Raw genomic sequence first — 17,259 nt, forward strand, 5'->3', positions numbered from 1 at the left:
AGTTCTGCATGTCTCGCAGAAGAGCTTCTGTAAAGTTTGGAAGGTAGGAGACGGATACTGGCGGAAGTAAAGCTATGAGTACCGGGCGTGAGTCGTGCTTCGGTAGCTCAGGTGGTACAGCACTTGCCCGCGAAAGGCAAAGGTCCCGAGTTCGAGTCTCGGTGGGGAACACAGTTTTAATCTGCCAGGAAGTTTCATATCAGCGCACACTCCGCTGCAGAGTGAAAATCTCATTCAGGAAACATCCCACAATCTGTGGCTACGCCATGTCTCCACAGTATCCTTTCTTTCAGGAGTGCTAGTTCTGCATGTCTCGCAGAAGAGCTTCTGTAAAGTTTGGAAGGTAGGAGACGGATACTGGCAGAAGTAAAGCTGTGAGTAGCGGGCGTGAGTCATGCTTCGGTAGCTCAGTTGGTAGAGCACTTGCCCCCGAAAGGCAAAGGTCCCGAGTTCGAGTCTCGGTCGGGCACACAGTTTTAATCTGCCAGGAAGTTTCATATCGGCGCACACTCCGCTGCAGAGTGAAAATCTCATTCTGGAAACATCCCCCAGGCTGTGGCTACGCCATATCTCCACAGTATCCTTTCTTTCGGGAGTGCTAGTTCTGCATGTCTCGCAGAAGAGCTTCTGTAAAGTTTGGAAGGTAGGAGACGGATACTGGCAGAAGTAAAGCTGTGAGTACCGGGCGTGAGTCGTGCTTCGGTAGCTCAGTCGGTAGAGCAGTTGCCTGCGAAAGGCAAAAGTCCCGAGTTCGTGTCTCGGCTTGGCACACAGCTTTAATCTGCCAGGAAGTTTCATATCAGCGCACACTCCGCTGCAGAGTGAAAATCTCATTCTGGAAACATCCCCCAGGCTGTGGCTAAGCCATGTCTCCACAGTATCCTTTCTTTCAGGAGTGCTAGTTCTGCATGTCTCGCAGAAGAACATCTGTAAAGTTTGGAAGGTAGGCGACGGATACTGGCAGAAGTAAAGCTGTGAATACCGGGCGTGAGTCGTGCTTCGGTAGCTCAGTTGGTAGAGCACTTGCCCGCGAAAGGCAAAGGTCCCGAATTCGAGTCTCGGTCGGGCACACAGTTTTAATCTGCCAGGAAGTTTCATATCAGCGCACACTCCGCTGCAGAGTGAAAATCTCATTCAGGAAACATCCCCCAGGCTGTGGCTACGCCATGTCTCCACAGTATCCTTTCTTTCAGGAGTGCTAGTTCTGCATGTCTCGCAGAAGAGCTTCTGTAAAGTTTGGACGGTAGGAGACGGATACTGGCAGAAGTAAAGCTGTGAGTACCGGGCGTGAGTCGTGCTTCGGTAACTCAGTTGGTTGAGCACTTGCCTGCGAAAGGCAAAAGTCCAGAGTTCGAGTCTCGTTTGGGCACACAGTTTTAATCTGCCAGGAAGTTTCATATCAGCGCACACTCCGCTGCAGAGTGAAAATCTCATTCTGGAAACATCCCCCAGGCTGTGGCTAAGCCATGTCTCCACAGTATCCTTTCTTTCAGGAGTGCTAGTTCTGCATGTCTCGCAGAAGAGCTTCTGTAAAGTTTGGGAGGTAGGAGACGGATACTGGCAGAAGTAAGGCTGTGAGTACCGGCCGTGTGTCGTGCTTCGGTAGCTCAGTTGGTAGAGCACTTGCCCGCGAAAGGCAAAGGTCCCGAGTTCGAGTCTCGATCGGGCACACAGTTTTAATCTGCCAGGAAGTTTCATATCAGCGCACACTCCGCTGCAGAGTGAAAACCTCATTCTGGAAACATCCTCCAGGCTGTGGCTACGCCATGTCTCCACAGTATCCTTTCTTTCAGCGGTGCTAGTTCTGCATGTCTCGCAGAAGAGCTTCTGTAAAGTTTGGAAGGTAGGAGACGGATACTGGCAGAAGTAAAGCTGTGAGTACCAGGCGTAAGTCTTGCTTCGGTAGCTCAGTTGGTAGAGCACTTGCCCGCGAAAGGCAAAGGTCCCGAGTTCGAGTCTTGGTCGGGCACACAGTTTTAATCTGCCAGGAAGTTTCATATCAGCGCACACTCCGCTGCAGAGTGAAAATCTCATTCTTTAAACATCCCCCAGGCTGTGGCTAAGCCATGTCTCCACAGTATCCTTTCTTTCAGGAGTGCTAGTTCTGCATGTCTCGCAGAAGAGCTTCTGTAAAGTTTGGAAGGTAGGAGACGGATACTGGCAGAAGTAAAGCTGTGAGTACTGGGAGTGAGTCGTGCATCGGTAGCTCAGTTGGTAGAGCACTTGCCCGCGAAAGGCAAAGGTCCCGAGTTCGAGTCTCGGTCGGGAACACAGTTTTAATCTGCCAGGAAGTTTCATGTCAGCGCACACTCCGCTGCAGAGTGAAAATCTCATTCTGGAAACATCCCCCAGGCTGTGGCTAAGCCATGTCTCCACAGTATCCTTTCTTTCAGGAGTGCTAGTTCTGCATGTCTCGCAGAAGAGCTTCTGTAAAGTTTGGAAGGTAGGAGACGGATACTGGCGGAAGTAAAGCTATGAGTACCGGGCGTGAGTCGTGCTTCGGTAGCTCAGGTGGTACAGCACTTGCCCGCGAAAGGCAAAGGTCCCGAGTTCGAGTCTCGGTGGGGAACACAGTTTTAATCTGCCAGGAAGTTTCATATCAGCGCACACTCCGCTGCAGAGTGAAAATCTCATTCTGGAAACATCCCCCAGGCTGTGGCTAAGCCATGGGTCCACAGTATCCTTTCTTTCAGGAGTGCTAGTTCTGCATGTCTCGCAGAAGAGCTTCTGTAAAGTTTGGAAGGTAGGAGACGGATACTGGCAGAAGTAAAGCTGTGAGTACCAGCCGTGTGTCGTGCTTCGGTAGCTCAGTTGGTAGAGCACTTGCCCGCAAAAGGCAAATGTCCCGAGTTCGAGTCTCGGTCGGGCACACAGTTTTAATCTGCCAGGAAGATTCATATCAGTGCACACTCCGCTGCAGAGTGAAAATCTCATTCTGGAAACATCCCCCAGGCTGTGGCTAAGCCATGTCTCCACAGTATCCTTTCTTTCAGGAGTGCTAGTTCTGCATGTCTCGCAGAAGAGCTTCTGTAAAGTTTGGAAGGTAGGAGACGGATACTGGCAGAAGTAAAGCTGTGAGTACCGGTCGTGAGTCGTGCTTCGGTAGCTCAGTCGGTAGAGCAGTTGCCTGCGAAAGGCAAAAGTCCCGAGTTCGTGTCTCGGCTTGGCACACAGTTTTAATCTGCCAGGAAGTTTCATATCAGCGCACACTCCGCTGCAGAGTGAAAATCTCATTCTGGAAACATCCCCCAGGCTGTGGCTAAGCCATGTCTCCACAGTATCCTTTCTTTCAGGAGTGCTAGTTCTGAATGTCTCGCAGAAGAACATCTGTAAAGTTTGGAAGGTAGGCGACGGATACTGGCAGAAGTAAAGCTGTGAGTACCGGGCGTGAGTCGTGCTTCGGTAGCTCAGTTGGTAGAGCACTTGCCCGCGAAAGGCAAAGGTCCCGAGTTCGAGTCTCGGTCGGGCACACAGTTTTAATCTGCCAGGAAGTTTCATATCAGCGCACACTCCGCTGCAGAGTGAAAATCTCATTCTGGAAACATCCCCCAGGCTGTGGCTAAGCCATGTCTCCACAGTATCCTTTCTTTCAGGAGTGCTAGTTCTGCATGTCTCGCAGAAGAGCTTCTGTAAAGTTTGGAAGGTTGGAGACGGATACTGGCAGAAGTAAAGCTGTGAGTAGTGGGCGTGAGTCGTGCTTCGGTAGCTCAGTTGGTAGAGCACTTGCCCGCGATAGGCAAAGGTCCCGAGTTTGAGTCTCGGTCGGGCACACAATTTTAATCTGCCAGGAAGTTTCATATCAGCGCACACTCCGCTGCAGAGTGAAAATCTCATTCTGGAAACATCCCCCAGGCTGTGGCTAAGCCATGTCTCCACAGTATCCTTTCTTTCAGGGGTGCTAGTTCTGCATGTCTCGCAGAAGGGCTTCTGTAAAGTTTGGAAGGTAGGAGACGGATACTGGCAGAAGTAAAGCTGTGAGTACCGGGCGTGAGTCGTACTTCGGTAGCTCAGTTGGTAGAGCACTTGCCCGCGAAAGGCAAAGGTCCCGTGTTCAAGTCTCGCTCGGGCACACAGTTTTAATCTGCCAGGAAGTTTCATATCAGCGCACACTCCGCTGCAGAGTGAAAATCTCATTCTGGAAACATGCCCCAGGCTGTGGCTAAGCCATGTCTCCACAGTATCCTTTCTTTCAGGAGTGCTAGTTCTGCATGTCTCGCAGAAGAGCTTCTGTAAAGTTTGGAAGGTAGGAGACGGATACTGGCAGAAGTAAAGCTGTGAGTACAAGGCGTGAGTCGTGCTTCGGTAGCTCAGTTGGTAGAGCACTTGCCCGCGAAAGGCAAAGGTCCCGAGTTCGAGTCTTGGTCGGGCACACAGTTTTAATCTGCCAGGAAGTTTCATATCAGCGCACACTCCGCTACAGAGTGAAAATCTCATTCTGGAAACATCCCCCAGGCTGTGCCTACGCCATGTCTCCACAGTATCCTTTCTTTCAGGAGTGCTAGTTCTGCATGTCTCGCAGAAGAGCTTCTGTAAAGTTTGGAAGGTAGGAGACGGATACTGGCAGAAGTAAAGCTGTGAGTAACGGGCGTGAGTCGTGCTTCGGTAGCGCATTTGGTAGAGCACTTGCCCGCGAAAGGCAAAGGTCCCGAGTTCGAGTCTCAGTCGGGCACACAGTTTTAATCTGCCAGGAAGTTTCATATCAGCGCACACTCCGCTGCAGAGTGAAAATCTCATTCTGCAAACATCCCCCAGGCTGTGGCTACGCCATGTCTCCACAGTATCCTTTCTTTCAGGGGTGCTAGTTCTGCATGTCTCGCAGAAGAGCTTCTGTAAAGTTTGGAAGGTAGGAGACGGATACTGGCAGAAGTAAAGCTGTGAGTACCGGGCGTAAGTCTTGTTTCGGTAGCTCAGTTGGTAGAGCACTTGCCCGCGAAAGGCAAAGGTCCCGAGTTCGAGTCTTGGTCGGGCACACAGTTTTAATCTGCCAGGAAGTTTCATATCAGCGCACACTCCGCTGCAGAGTGAAAATCTCATTCTGGAAACATGCCCCAGGCTGTGGCTAAGCCATGTCTCCACAGTATCCTTTCTTTCAGGAGTGCTAGTTCTGCATGTCTCGCAGAAGAGCTTCTGTAAAATTTGGAAGGTAGGAGACGGATACTGGCAGAAGTAAAGCTGTGAGTACCGTGCGTGAGTCGTGCCTCGGTAGCTCAGTTGGTAGAGCACTTGCCCGCGAAAGGCAAAGGTCCCGAGTTCGAGTCTCGGTCGGGAACACAGTTTTAATCTGCCAGGAAGTTTCATATCAGCGCACACTGCGCTGCAGAGTGAAAATCTCATTCTGGAAACATCCCCCAGGTTGTGGCTAAGCCATGTCTCCACAGTATCCTTTCTTTCAGGAGTGCTAGTTCTGCATGTCTCGCAGAAGAGCTTCTGTAAAGTTTGGAAGGTAGGAAACGGATACTGGCGGAAGTAAAGCTGTGAGTACCGGGCGTGAGTCGTGCTTCGGTAGCTCAGGTGGTACAGCACTTGCCCGCGAAAGGCAAAGGTCCCGAGTTCAAGTCTCGGTTGGGCACACAGTTTTAATCTGCCAGGAAGTTTCATATCAGCGCACACTCCGCTGCAGAGTGAAAATCTCATTCAGGAAACATGCCCCAGGCTGTGGCTACGCCATGACTCCACAGTATCCTTTCTTTCAGGAGTGCTAGTTCTGCATGTCTCGCAGAAGAGCTTCTGTAAAGTTTGGAAGGTAGGAGACGGATACTGGCAGAAGTAAAGCTGTGAGTACCGGGCGTGAGTCGTGCTTCGGTAACTCAGTTGGTTGAGCACTTGCCTGCGAAAGGCAAAAGTCCCGAGTTCGAGTCTCGTTTGGGCACACAGTTTTAATCTGCCAGGAAGTTTCACATCAGCGCACACTCCGCTGCAGAGTGAAAATCTCATTCTGGAAACATCCCCCAGGCTGTGGCTAAGCCATGTCTCCACAGTATCCTTTCTTTCAGGAGTGCTAGTTCTGCATGTCTCGCAGAAGAGCTTCTGTAAAGTTTGGGAGGTAGGAGACGGATACTGGCAGAAGTAAAGCTGTGAGTACCAGCCGTGTGTCGTGCTTCGGTAGCTCAGTTGGTAGAGCACTTGCCCGCGAAAGGCAAAGGTCCCGAGTTCGAGTCTTGGTCGGGCACACAGTTTTAATCTGCCAGGAAGTTACATATCAGCGCACACTCCACTGCAGAGTGAAAATCTCATTCTGGAAACATCCCCCAGGCTGTGGCTAAGCCATGTCTCCACAGTATCCTTTCTTTCAGGAGTGCTAGTTCTGCATGTCTCGCAGAAGAGCTTCTGTAAAGTTTGGAAGGTAGGAGACGGATACTGGCAGAAGTAAAGCTGTGAGTACCGGGCGTGAGTCGTGCTTCGGTAGCTCAGTTGGTAGAGCACTTGCCCGCGAAAGGCAAAGGTCCCGAGTTCGAGTCTCGGTCGGGAACACAGTTTTAATCTGCCAGGAAGTTTCATATCAGCGCACACTCCGCTGCAGAGTGAAAATCTCATTCTGGAAACATCCCCCAGGCTGTGGCTAAGCCATGTCTCCACGGTATCCTTTCTTTCAGGAGTGCTAGTTCTGCATGTCTCGCAGAAGAGCTTCTGTAAAGTTTGGAAGGTAGGAGACGGATACTGGCGGAAGTAAAGCTATGAGTACCGGGCGTGAGTCGTGCTTCGGTAGCTCAGGTGGTACAGCACTTGCCCGCAAAAGGCAAAGGTCCCGAGTTCAAGTCTCGGTTGGGCACACAGTTTTAATCTGCCAGGAAGTTTCATATCAGCGCACACTCCGCTGCAGAGTGAAAATCTCATTCTGGAAACATCCCCCAGGCTGTGGCTACGCCATGTCTCCACAGTATCCTTTCTTTCAGGGGTGCTAGTTCTGCATGTCTCGCAGTAGAGCTTCTGTAAAGTTTGGAAGGTAGGAGACGGATACTGGCAGAAGTAAAGCTGTGAGTAACGGGCGTGAGTCGTACTTCGGTAGCTCAGTTGGTAGAGCACTTGCCCGCGAAAGGCAAAGGTCCCGAGTTCGAGTCTCAGTCGGGCACACAGTTTTAATCTGCCAGGAAGTTTCATATCAGCGCACACTCCGCTGCAGAGTGAAAATCTCATTCTGGAAACATCCCCCAGGCTGTGGCTACGCCATGTCTCCGCAGTATCCTTTCTTTCAGGGGTGCTAGTTCTGCATGTCTCGCAGAAGAGCTTCTGTAAAGTTTGGAAGGTAGGAGACGGATACTGGCAGAAGTAAAGCTGTGAGTACCAGGCGTAAGTCGTGCTTCGGTAGCTCAGTTGGTAGAGCACTTGCCCGCGAAAGGCAAAGGTCCCGAGTTCGAGTCTTGGTCGGGCACACAGTTTTAATCTGCCAGGAAGTTTCATATCAGCGCACACTCCGCTGCAGAGTGAAAATCTCATTCTGGAAACATCCCCCAGGCTGTGGCTAAGCCATGTCTCCACAGTATCCTTTCTTTCAGGAGTGCTAGTTCTGCATGTCTCGCAGAAGAGCTTCTGTAAAGTTTGGAAGGTAGGAGACGGATACTGGCAGAAGTAAAGCTGTGAGTACCGGGCGTGAGTCTTGCTTCGGTAGCTCAGTTGGTAGAGCACTTGCCCGCGAAAGGCAAAGGTCCCGAGTTCGAGTCTTGGTCGGGCACACAGTTTTAATCTGCCAGGAAGTTTCATATCAGCGCACACTCCGCTGCAGAGTGAAAATCTCATTCAGGAAACATCCCCCAGGCTGTGGCTACGCCATGTCTCCACAGTATCCTTTCTTTCAGGAGTGCTAGTTCTGCATGTCTCGCAGAAGAGCTTCTGTAAAGTTTGGAAGGTAGGAGACGGATACTGGCGGAAGTAAAGCTATGAGTACCGGGCGTGAGTCGTGCTTCGGTAGCTCAGGTGGTACAGCACTTGCCCGCGAAAGGCAAAGGTCCCGAGTTCAAGTCTCGGTTGGGCACACAGTTTTAATCTGCCAGGAAGTTTCATATCAGCGCACACTCCGCTGCAGAGTGAAAATCTCATTCAGGAAACATCCCCCAGGCTGTGGCTACGCCATGTCTCCACAGTATCCATTCTTTCAGGAGTGCTAGTTCTGCATGTCTCGCAGAAGAGCTTCTGTAAAGTTTGGAAGGTAGGAGACGGATACTGGCAGAAGTAAAGCTGTGAGTACCGGGCGTGAGTCGTGCTTCGGTAACTCAGTTGGTTGAGCACTTGCCTGCGAAAGGCAAAAGTCCCGAGTTCGAGTCTCGTTTGGGCACACAGTTTTAATCTGCCAGGAAGTTTCATATCAGCGCACACTCCGCTGCAGAGTGAAAATCTCATTCTGGAAACATCCCCCAGGCTGTGGCTAAGCCATGTCTCCACAGTATCCTTTCTTTCAGGAGTGCTAGTTCTGCATGTCTCGCAGAAGAGCTTCTGTAAAGTTTGGGAGATAGGAGACGGATACTGGCAGAAGTAAAGCTGTGAGTACCAGCCGTGTGTCGTGCTTCGGTAGCTCAGTTGGTAGAGCACTTGCCTGCGAAAGGCAAAGGTCCCGAGTTCGAGTCTTGGTCGGGCACACAGTTTTAATCTGCCAGGAAGTTTCATATCAGCGCACACTCCGCTGCAGAGTGAAAATCTCATTCTGGAAACATCCCCCAGGCTGTGGCTACGCCATGTCTCCACAGTATCCTTCCTTTCAGGAGTGCTAGTTCTGAATGTCTCGCAGAAGAGCTTCTCTAAAGTTTGGAAGGTAGGAGACGGATACTGGCAGAAGTAAAGCTGTGAGTAACGGGCGTGAGTCGTGCTTCGGTAGCTCAGTTGGTAGAACACTTGCCCGCGAAAGGCATAGGTACCGAATTCGAGTCTCAGTCGGGCACACAGTTTTAATCTGCCAGGATGTTTCATATCAGCGCACATTCCGCTGCAGAGTGAAAATCTCATTCTGGAAACATCCCCCAGGCTGTGACTACGCCATGTCTCCACAGTATCCTTCCTTTCAGGAGTGCTAGTTCTGCATGTCTCGCAGAAGAGCTTCTGTAAAGTTTGGAAGGTAGGAGACGGATACTGGCAGAAGTAAAGCTGTGAGTACCGGGCGTGAGTCATGCTTCGGTAGCTCAGTTGGTAGAGCACTTGCCCCCGAAAGGCAAAGGTCCCGAGTTCGTGTCTCGGTTGGGATCACAGTTTTATCTGCCAGGAAGTTTTATATCAGCGCACACTCCGCTGCAGAGTGAAAATATCATTCAGGAAACATCCCCCAGGCTGTGGCTAAGCCATGTCTCCACAGTATCCTTTCTTTCAGGAGTGCTAGTTCTAACATGTCTCGCAGAAGGGCTTCTGTAAAGTTTGGAAGGTAGGAGACGGATACTGGCAGAAGTAAAGCTGTGAGTACCGGGCGTGAGTCGTGCTTCGGTAGCTCAGTTGGTGGAGCACTTGCCTGCGAAAGGCAAAGGTCCCGAGTTCAAGTCTCGGTCGGGCACACAGTTTTAATCTGCCAGGAAGTTTCATATCAGCGCACACTCCGCTGCAGAGTGAAAATCTCATTCTGGAAACATCCCCCAGGCTGTGGCTACGCCATGTCTCCACAGTATCCTTTCTTTCAGGAGTACTAGTTCTGCATGTCTCGCAGAAGAGCTTCTGTAAAGTTTGGAAGGTAGGAGACGGATACTGGCAGAAGTAAAGCTGTGAGTACCGGGCGTGAGTCGTGCTTCGGTAGCTCAGTTGGTAGAGCACTTGCCTGCGAAAGGCAAAAGTCCCGAGTTCGTGTCTCGGCTTGGCACACAGTTTTAATCTGCCAGGAAGTTTCATATCAGCGCACACTCTGCTGCAGAGTGAAAATCTCATTCTGGAAACATCCCCCAGGCTGTGACTACGCCATGTCTCCACAGTATCCTTCCTTTCATGAGTGCTAGTTCTGCATGTCTCGCAGAAGAGCTTCTAGAAAGTTTGGAAGGTAGGAGACGGATACTGGCAGAAGTAAAGCTGTGAGTAGCTGCCGTGAGTCGTGCTTCGTTAGCTCTTTTGTTAGAGCACTTGCCTGCGAAAGGCAAAGGTCCCGAGTTCGAGTCTCGGTCGGGCACACAGTTTTAATCTGCCAGGAAGTTGCAAATCAGCCCACACTCCGCTGCAGAGTGAAAATCTCATTCTGGAAACATCCCCCAGGCTGAGGCTAAGCCATGTCTCCACAGTATCCTTTCTTTCAGGAGTGCTAGTTCTGCATGGCTCGCAGAAGAGCTTCTGTAAAGTTTGGAAGGTATGAGACGGATACTGGCAGAAGTAAAGCTGTGAGTACCGGGCGTGAGTCGTGCTTCGGTAGCTCAGTTGGTAGAGCACTTGCCCGCGAAAGGCAAAGGTCCCAAGTTCGAGTCTCGGTCGGGCACACAGTTTTAATGTGCCAGGAAGTTTCATATCAGCGCACACTCCGCTGCAGAGTGAAAATCTCATTCTGGAAACATCCCCCAGGCTGTGGCTACGCCATTCTCCACAGTATTCTTTCTTTCAGGAGTGCTAGTTCTGCATGTCTTGCAGAAGGGCTTCTGTAAAGTTTGGAAGGTAGGAGACGGATACTGGCAGAAGTAAAGCTGTGAGTACCGGGCGTGAGTCGTGCTTCGGTAGCTCAGTTGGTGGAGCACTTGCCTGCGAAAGGCAAAGGTCCCGAGTTCAAGTCTCGGTCGGGCACACAGTTTTAATCTGCCAGGAAGTTTCATATCAGCGCACACTCCGCTGCAGAGTGAAAATCTCATTCTGGAAACATCCCCCAGGCTGTGGCTACGCCATGTCTCCACAGTATCCTTTCTTTCAGGAGTACTAGTTCTGCATGTCTCGCAGAAGAGCTTCTGTAAAGTTTGGAAGGTAGGAGACGGATACTGGCAGAAGTAAAGCTGTGAGTACCGGGCGTGAGTCGTGCTTCGGGAGCTCAGTTGGTAGAGCACTTGCCTGCGAAAGGCAAAAGTCCCGAGTTCGTGTCTCGGCTTGGCACACAGTTTTAATCTGCCAGGAAGTTTCATATCAGCGCACACTCTGCTGCAGAGTGAAAATCTCATTCTGGAAACATCCCCCAGGCTGTGACTACGCCATGTCTCCACAGTATCCTTCCTTTCATGAGTGCTAGTTCTGCATGTCTCGCAGAAGAGCTTCTAGAAAGTTTGGAAGGTAGGAGACGGATACTGGCAGAAGTAAAGCTGTGAGTAGCTGCCGTGAGTCGTGCTTCGTTAGCTCTTTTGTTAGAGCACTTGCCTGCGAAAGGCAAAGGTCCCGAGTTCGAGTCTCGGTCGGGCACACAGTTTTAATCTGCCAGGAAGTTGCAAATCAGCCCACACTCCGCTGCAGAGTGAAAATCTCATTCTGGAAACATCCCCCAGGCTGAGGCTAAGCCATGTCTCCACAGTATCCTTTCTTTCAGGAGTGCTAGTTCTGCATGGCTCGCAGAAGAGCTTCTGTAAAGTTTGGAAGGTATGAGACGGATACTGGCAGAAGTAAAGGTGTGAGTACCGGGCGTGAGTCGTGCTTCGGTAGCTCAGTTGGTAGAGCACTTGCCCGCGAAAGGCAAAGGTCCCAAGTTCGAGTCTCGGTCGGGCACACAGTTTTAATGTGCCAGGAAGTTTCATATCAGCGCACACTCCGCTGCAGAGTGAAAATCTCATTCTGGAAACATCCCCCAGGCTGTGGCTACGCCATTGTCCACAGTATTCTTTCTTTCAGGAGTGCTAGTTCTGCATGTCTTGCAGAAGGGCTTCTGTAAAGTTTGGAAGGTAGGAGACGGATACTGGCAGAAGTAAAGCTGTGAGTACCGGGCGTGAGTCGTGCTTCGGTAGCTCAGACGCATTCAAATGGAGGGCCTGCGGACGAGGTCTCAACCACGTTCCCTTCTACAAGAGGAACTGACGTCACTCTACCATCTAGTCCGTTTACGGTCGCGCCGGAAACGTGGGTGCCTTGCCTCCCTCACAACCGCTGACGGCCGCGTGTTCACCTCTCACCGTGACATTTCTGACTTCGTTTACACCTATTTTACTGATCTGTACGATACTCATATCCCGGCGGAAACCTCTCTTGACGACTTTACCTCCTTGCTGCCTCGCGTCGTCACTCCTCAATTAAACGACGCCTTTCTGCGTCCCTTTCAGAAGGATGACATATATGATGTTGTTGCAGGATCGCAGTCCCGCAAGTCGCCTGGATTAGATGGTATTCCTAAGGAGTTCTATGTTCAATTTTGGCCGCTCATTGGTGACACCTTAACGTCAATGGTAAATGAAGTGATGCGGGGAGTCTCACTTCCTGCTCCTTTTCAGGAAGGCAGAATGGTCCTCCTCCCGAAATCCACAGGTCGACCTGCAATTGATTCCCTCCGTCCTATTACTCTCCTTAACTTTGATTATAAACTTGTCGCTCGAGCAATTAATATCCGTCTCTCTAAGCTGCTCGATACCATTATTGCCGCCCACCAAAGCTGTGTGCCTGGACGCACGATACTGACTTCCGTTCTCGAATGTCGCGATGTAATCTCGGTGGCGACTGCCGCTAATATCCCAGGGGCTTTGCTTTTTCTTGATTTCCAAAAAGCGTTCGATCGCGTCAGCCATGATTTTTTATCGAGAGTGCTCACCGCTGTCGGCTTTAATAATGATGCTCGACAAATATTAACTAATCTTTTTACCGGTATCAGTGTCTCGGTGATTGTGAACGGTCACCCTACCCCCCGGATATCGATCAGACGGGGGTTACCCCAGGGAAGCCCCTTATCCATGTCACTTTTTGTTCTATCCTTAGAGCCCTTACTTCGCCATCTCACCATGCACTTACGTGGCTGGAATATATTGGGGGAAATTTTTGCAGTCCGTGCATACGCCGATGACGTCATGGTTTTAGTACGACATGCCGAGGATATACCGCGGCTTAAGGATACCTTGGATTCATTTTGTGGTCTTGCTGGTGCTCGCATTAATGATCGCAAATGCACGTTCCTGCCGTTGAGAGGCTTTGATCATGTCGTCATTCCTTGGGCGACGGTTGTCGATCGCCATAAGACCTTGGGGATCATAATGGATCGTAATCCGATCAAAATGGCGGCACTAAATTGGCGTGAGGTTACGAGTCGTGTTCACGGGGCGATCCTTGAACATGACCGCCGTTCCCTTAGCCTCCTTCACAAGGCACGGGTTTTAGAGGCCTATGTCTTCAGTAAAATATACTACGTTGCGCAGGTCTTCCCGCTTCCCGCGATGATGGCCCGCAGGCTGAAACAGCTGACTAGTCGATTTCTGTGGCGCCGCCATGTCTTCCGTGTCCGATATGAAGTTGTGGCCAGGCCTCGGAAGCTTGGAGGATTGGGTCTTTCAGATATCAAAGTGAAGACGTCCATCTTATTTGCCCGCCGCAATGTTTTAACCTGTACGCGGGCTCCGCATTCAGTCACCTCTCGTTTACTTTCCCGCCTCCGGCCGGCCAGTCTGACCCCTCCTGTTGATGTTGGACGGATTAATCCTAAATTGCGGCACATTCGTGAATACTTTGTACTTGTCGGTATTCTGGGTGCTGATATACTTTCTATGACGCATATAACTACCAACATGCTACAAATCCGTTGGGGTACAGCATGTTTCCCTTCTTCTGTTGAACTTGCTTCCCCGTCAACGTCATGGAAAACGGTCTGGTCTCATCTTAGCCTTCCCATTTTGCCGATGGAGATTGTTTCAACGTGGTATAAGGTCATTTACCGTCTGATACCTACTGGTGATCGTCTTTTTCGTATTGGCCTTCGTCCGACTGACCAGTGTGAGGAATGTCATCAAACTGACACCTTACTTCACAGGCTAGTTGCTTGCGGACGGGATCATTGGCTCTGGGTCCGCCGTCAATTAGCTTTTCTTACTAGAGGGCCTGAAACCGCATTCCCAGACGACATCTTCTTACATCCGGACATCTCTTATTTTCCTCAGACGAAAACGAACACGATTGTTTGGCTCTTGGGTTACTATGTCCATTACGTCATTGAAGGCGGTAATGACCCAGATCCCCGCGTTTTTCACCATTATTTGTCAACTGCGCATTGGAAATGGCAGCGGTTACCACAATACCGAACGCTTTTTGCGAATATGCTTTTTCTTGTGTTTAACCGTCAAGGGGCTGGTTAAGTTCCCCTGTGATTCCTGTTTTCTTCCCTGAGCTCGAGTCCCCTCCCTTGTTGTATTTTTTCGTAATTTTTTTTTCTCTCTCTCTTTTGCATGTATATATATACACCCAAAATTCATACGGGTGGGGTAACGGGTTGGTCTTCCCCTTCAGAAGAAATGTTTTATTTGTGTTTCACCTAATTTGTTGATTTTCTTTTTGCAGCTAATATTAAATGATGATTTGACTATGGTTGTCTGAATTCTCGTGAAATATACCAAGTCAATCTGATAATAAAAAAAAAAAAAAAAAAGTTGGTAGAGCACTTGCCTGCAAAAGGCAAAGGTCCCGAGTTCGAGTCTCGGTCGGGCACACAGTTTTAATCTGCCAGGAAGTTTCATATCAGCGCACACTGTGCTGCAGAGTGAAAATCTCATTCTGGAAACATCCCCCAGGCTGTGGCTACGCCATGTCTCCACAGTATCCTTTCTTTCAGGGGTGCTAGTTCTGCATGTCTCGCAGAAGAGCTTCTGTAAAATTTGGAAGGTAGGAGACGGATACTGGCAGAAGTAAAGCTGTGAGTACCGGGAGTGAGTCGTGCTTCGGTAGCTCAGTTGGTAGAGCACTTGCCCGCGAAAGGCAAAGGTCCCGAGTTCGTGTCTCGGTTGGGCACACAGTTTTAATCTGCCAGGAAGTTTCATATCAGCGCACACTCCGCTGCAGAGTGAAAATCTCATTCTGGAAACATCCCCCAGGCTGTGGCTAAGCCATGTCTATACAGTATCCTTTCTTTCAGTAGTGCTAGTTCTGCATGTCTCGCAGAAGAGCTTCTGTAAAGTTTGGAAGGTAGGAGACGGATACTGGCAGAAGTAAAGCTGTGAGTACCAGCCGTGAGTCGTGCTTCGGTAGCTCAGTTGCTGGAGCACTTGCCCGCGAAAGGCAAAGGTCCCGAGTTCGAGTCTCGGTCGGGCACACAGTTTTAATCTGCCAGCAAGTTTCATATCAGCGCACACTCCGCTGCAGAGTGAAAATCTCATTCTGGAAAAATCCCCGAGGCTGTGGCTAAGCCATGTCTCCACAGTATCCTTTCTTTCAGGAGTGCTAGTTCTGCATGTCTCGCAGAAGAGCTTCTGTAAAGTTGGGAAGGCAGGAGACGGATACTGGCAGAAGTAAAGCTGTGACACCGGGCGTGAGTCGTGCTTCGGTAGCTCAGTTGGTAGAGCACTTGCCCGCGAAAGGCAAAGGTCCCGAGTTCGAGTCTTGGTCGGGCACACAGTTTTAATGTGCCAGGAAGTTTCATATCAGCGCACACTCCGCTGCAGAGTGAAAATCTCATTCTGGAAACATCCCCCAGGCTGTGGCTAAGCCATGTCTCCACAGTATCCTTTCTTTCAGGAGTGCTAGTTCTGCATGTCTCGCAGAAGAGCTTCTGTAAAGTTTGGAAGGTAGGAGACGGATACTGGCAGAAGTAAAGCTGTGTCTACCGGGCGTGAGTCGTGCTTCGGTAGCTCAGTTGGTAGAGCACTTGCCCGCGAAAGGCAAAGGTCCCGAGTTCGAGTCTCGGTCGGGCACACAGTTTCAATCTGCCAGGAAGTTTCATATCAGCGCACACTCCGCTGCAGAGTGAAAATCTCATTCCGGAAACATCCCCCAGGCTGTGGCTACGCCATGTCTCCACAGTATCCTTTCTTTCAGGAGTGCTAGTTGTGCATGTCTCGCAGAAGAGCTTCTGTAAAGTTTGGAAGGTAGGAGACGGATACTGGCAGAAGTAAAGCTGTGAGTACCAGGCGTGAGTCTTGCTTCAGTAGCTCAGTTGGTAGAGCACTTGCCCGCGAAAGGCAAAGGTCCCGAGTTCGAGTCTTGGTCGGGCACACAGTTTTAATCTGCCAGGAAGTTTCATATCAGCGCACACTCCGCTGCAGAGTGAAAATCTCATTCTGGGAACATCCCCCAGGCTGTGGCTACGCCATGTCTCCACAGTATCCTTTCTTTCAGGAGTGCTAGTTCTGCATGTCTCGCAGAAGAGCTTCTGTAAAGTTTGGAAGGTAGGAGACGGATACTGGCAGAAGTAAAGCTGTGAGTAACGGGCGTGAGTCGTGATTCGGTAGCTCAGTAGGTAGAGCACTTGCCCGCGAATGGCAAAGGTCCTGAGTTCGAGTCTCAGTCGGGCACACAGTTTTAATCTGCCAGGAAGTTTCATATCAGCGCACACTCCGCTGCAGAGTGAAAATCTCATTCTGGAAACATCCCCCAGGCTGTGGCTACGCCATGTCTCCACGGTATCCTTTCTTTCAGGGGTGCTAGTTCTGCATGTCTCGCAGAGGAGCTTCTGTAAAGTTTGGAAGGTAGGAGACGGATACTGGCAGAAGTAAAGCTGTGAGTACCAGGCGTAAGTCTTGCTTCGGTAGCTCAGTTGGTAGAGCACTTGCCAGCGAAAGGCAAAGGTCCCGAGTTCGAGTCTTGGTCGGGCACACAGTTTTAATCTGCCAGGAAGTTTCATATCAGCGCACACTCCGCTGCAGAGTGAAAATCTCATTCTGGAAACATCCCCCAGGCTGTGGCTAAGCCATGTCTCTACAGTATCCTTTCTTTCAGGAGTGCTAGTTCTGCATGTCTCGCAGAAGAGCTTCTGTAAAGTTTGGAAGGTAGGAGACGGATACTGGCAGAAGTAAAGCTGTGAGTACCGGGCGTGAGTCGTGCTTCGGTAGCTCAGTTGGTAGAGCACTTGCCCGCGAAAGGCAAAGGTCCCGAGTTCGAGTCTCGGTCTGGAACACAGTTTTAATCTGCCAGGAAGTTTCATATCAGTGCACACTCCGCTGCAGAGTGAAAATCTCATTCTGGAAACATCCCCCAGGCTGTGGCTAAGCCATGTCTCCACAGTATCCTTTCTTTCAGGAGTGCTAGTTCTGCATGTCTCGCAGAAGAGCTTCTGTAAAGTTTGGAAGGTAGGAGACGGATACTGGCAGAAGTAAAGCTGTGAGTACCGGGCGTGAGTCGTGCTTCGGTAACTCGTTTGGTTGAGCACTTGCCTGCGAAAGGCAAAAGTCCCGAGTTCGAGTCTTGTTTGGGCACACAGTTTTAATCTGCCAGGAAGTTTCATATCAGCGCACACTCCGCTGCAGAGTGAAAATCTCATTCTGGAAACATCCCCCAGGC

At 50.5% G+C, this 17,259-nt stretch overlaps 4 non-coding genes across 4 annotated transcripts; all 4 read left to right on the top strand.

The window, feature by feature from the left end:
* The first annotated feature begins 395 nt into the window (after window positions 1-395).
* Window positions 396-470, top strand: Trnas-cga (transfer RNA serine (anticodon CGA)). Its single transcript has one exon. It is a non-coding gene; the product is annotated as a tRNA-Ser (tRNA).
* Window positions 471-5,196: 4,726 nt separating this feature from the next.
* On the top strand, window positions 5,197-5,271 carry Trnas-cga (transfer RNA serine (anticodon CGA)). Its single transcript has one exon. It is a non-coding gene; the product is annotated as a tRNA-Ser (tRNA).
* A 1,125-nt stretch (window positions 5,272-6,396) lies between these two features.
* Window positions 6,397-6,471, top strand: Trnas-cga (transfer RNA serine (anticodon CGA)). The gene has a single exon. It is a non-coding gene; the product is annotated as a tRNA-Ser (tRNA).
* A 10,330-nt stretch (window positions 6,472-16,801) lies between these two features.
* On the top strand, window positions 16,802-16,876 carry Trnas-cga (transfer RNA serine (anticodon CGA)). The gene has a single exon. It is a non-coding gene; the product is annotated as a tRNA-Ser (tRNA).
* The last annotated feature ends 383 nt before the right edge of the window (window positions 16,877-17,259 follow it).

This window comes from Schistocerca gregaria, chromosome X (assembly GCF_023897955.1).
Source record: "Schistocerca gregaria isolate iqSchGreg1 chromosome X, iqSchGreg1.2, whole genome shotgun sequence".
In the NCBI taxonomy this organism is placed as follows: domain Eukaryota; kingdom Metazoa; phylum Arthropoda; class Insecta; order Orthoptera; family Acrididae; genus Schistocerca; species Schistocerca gregaria.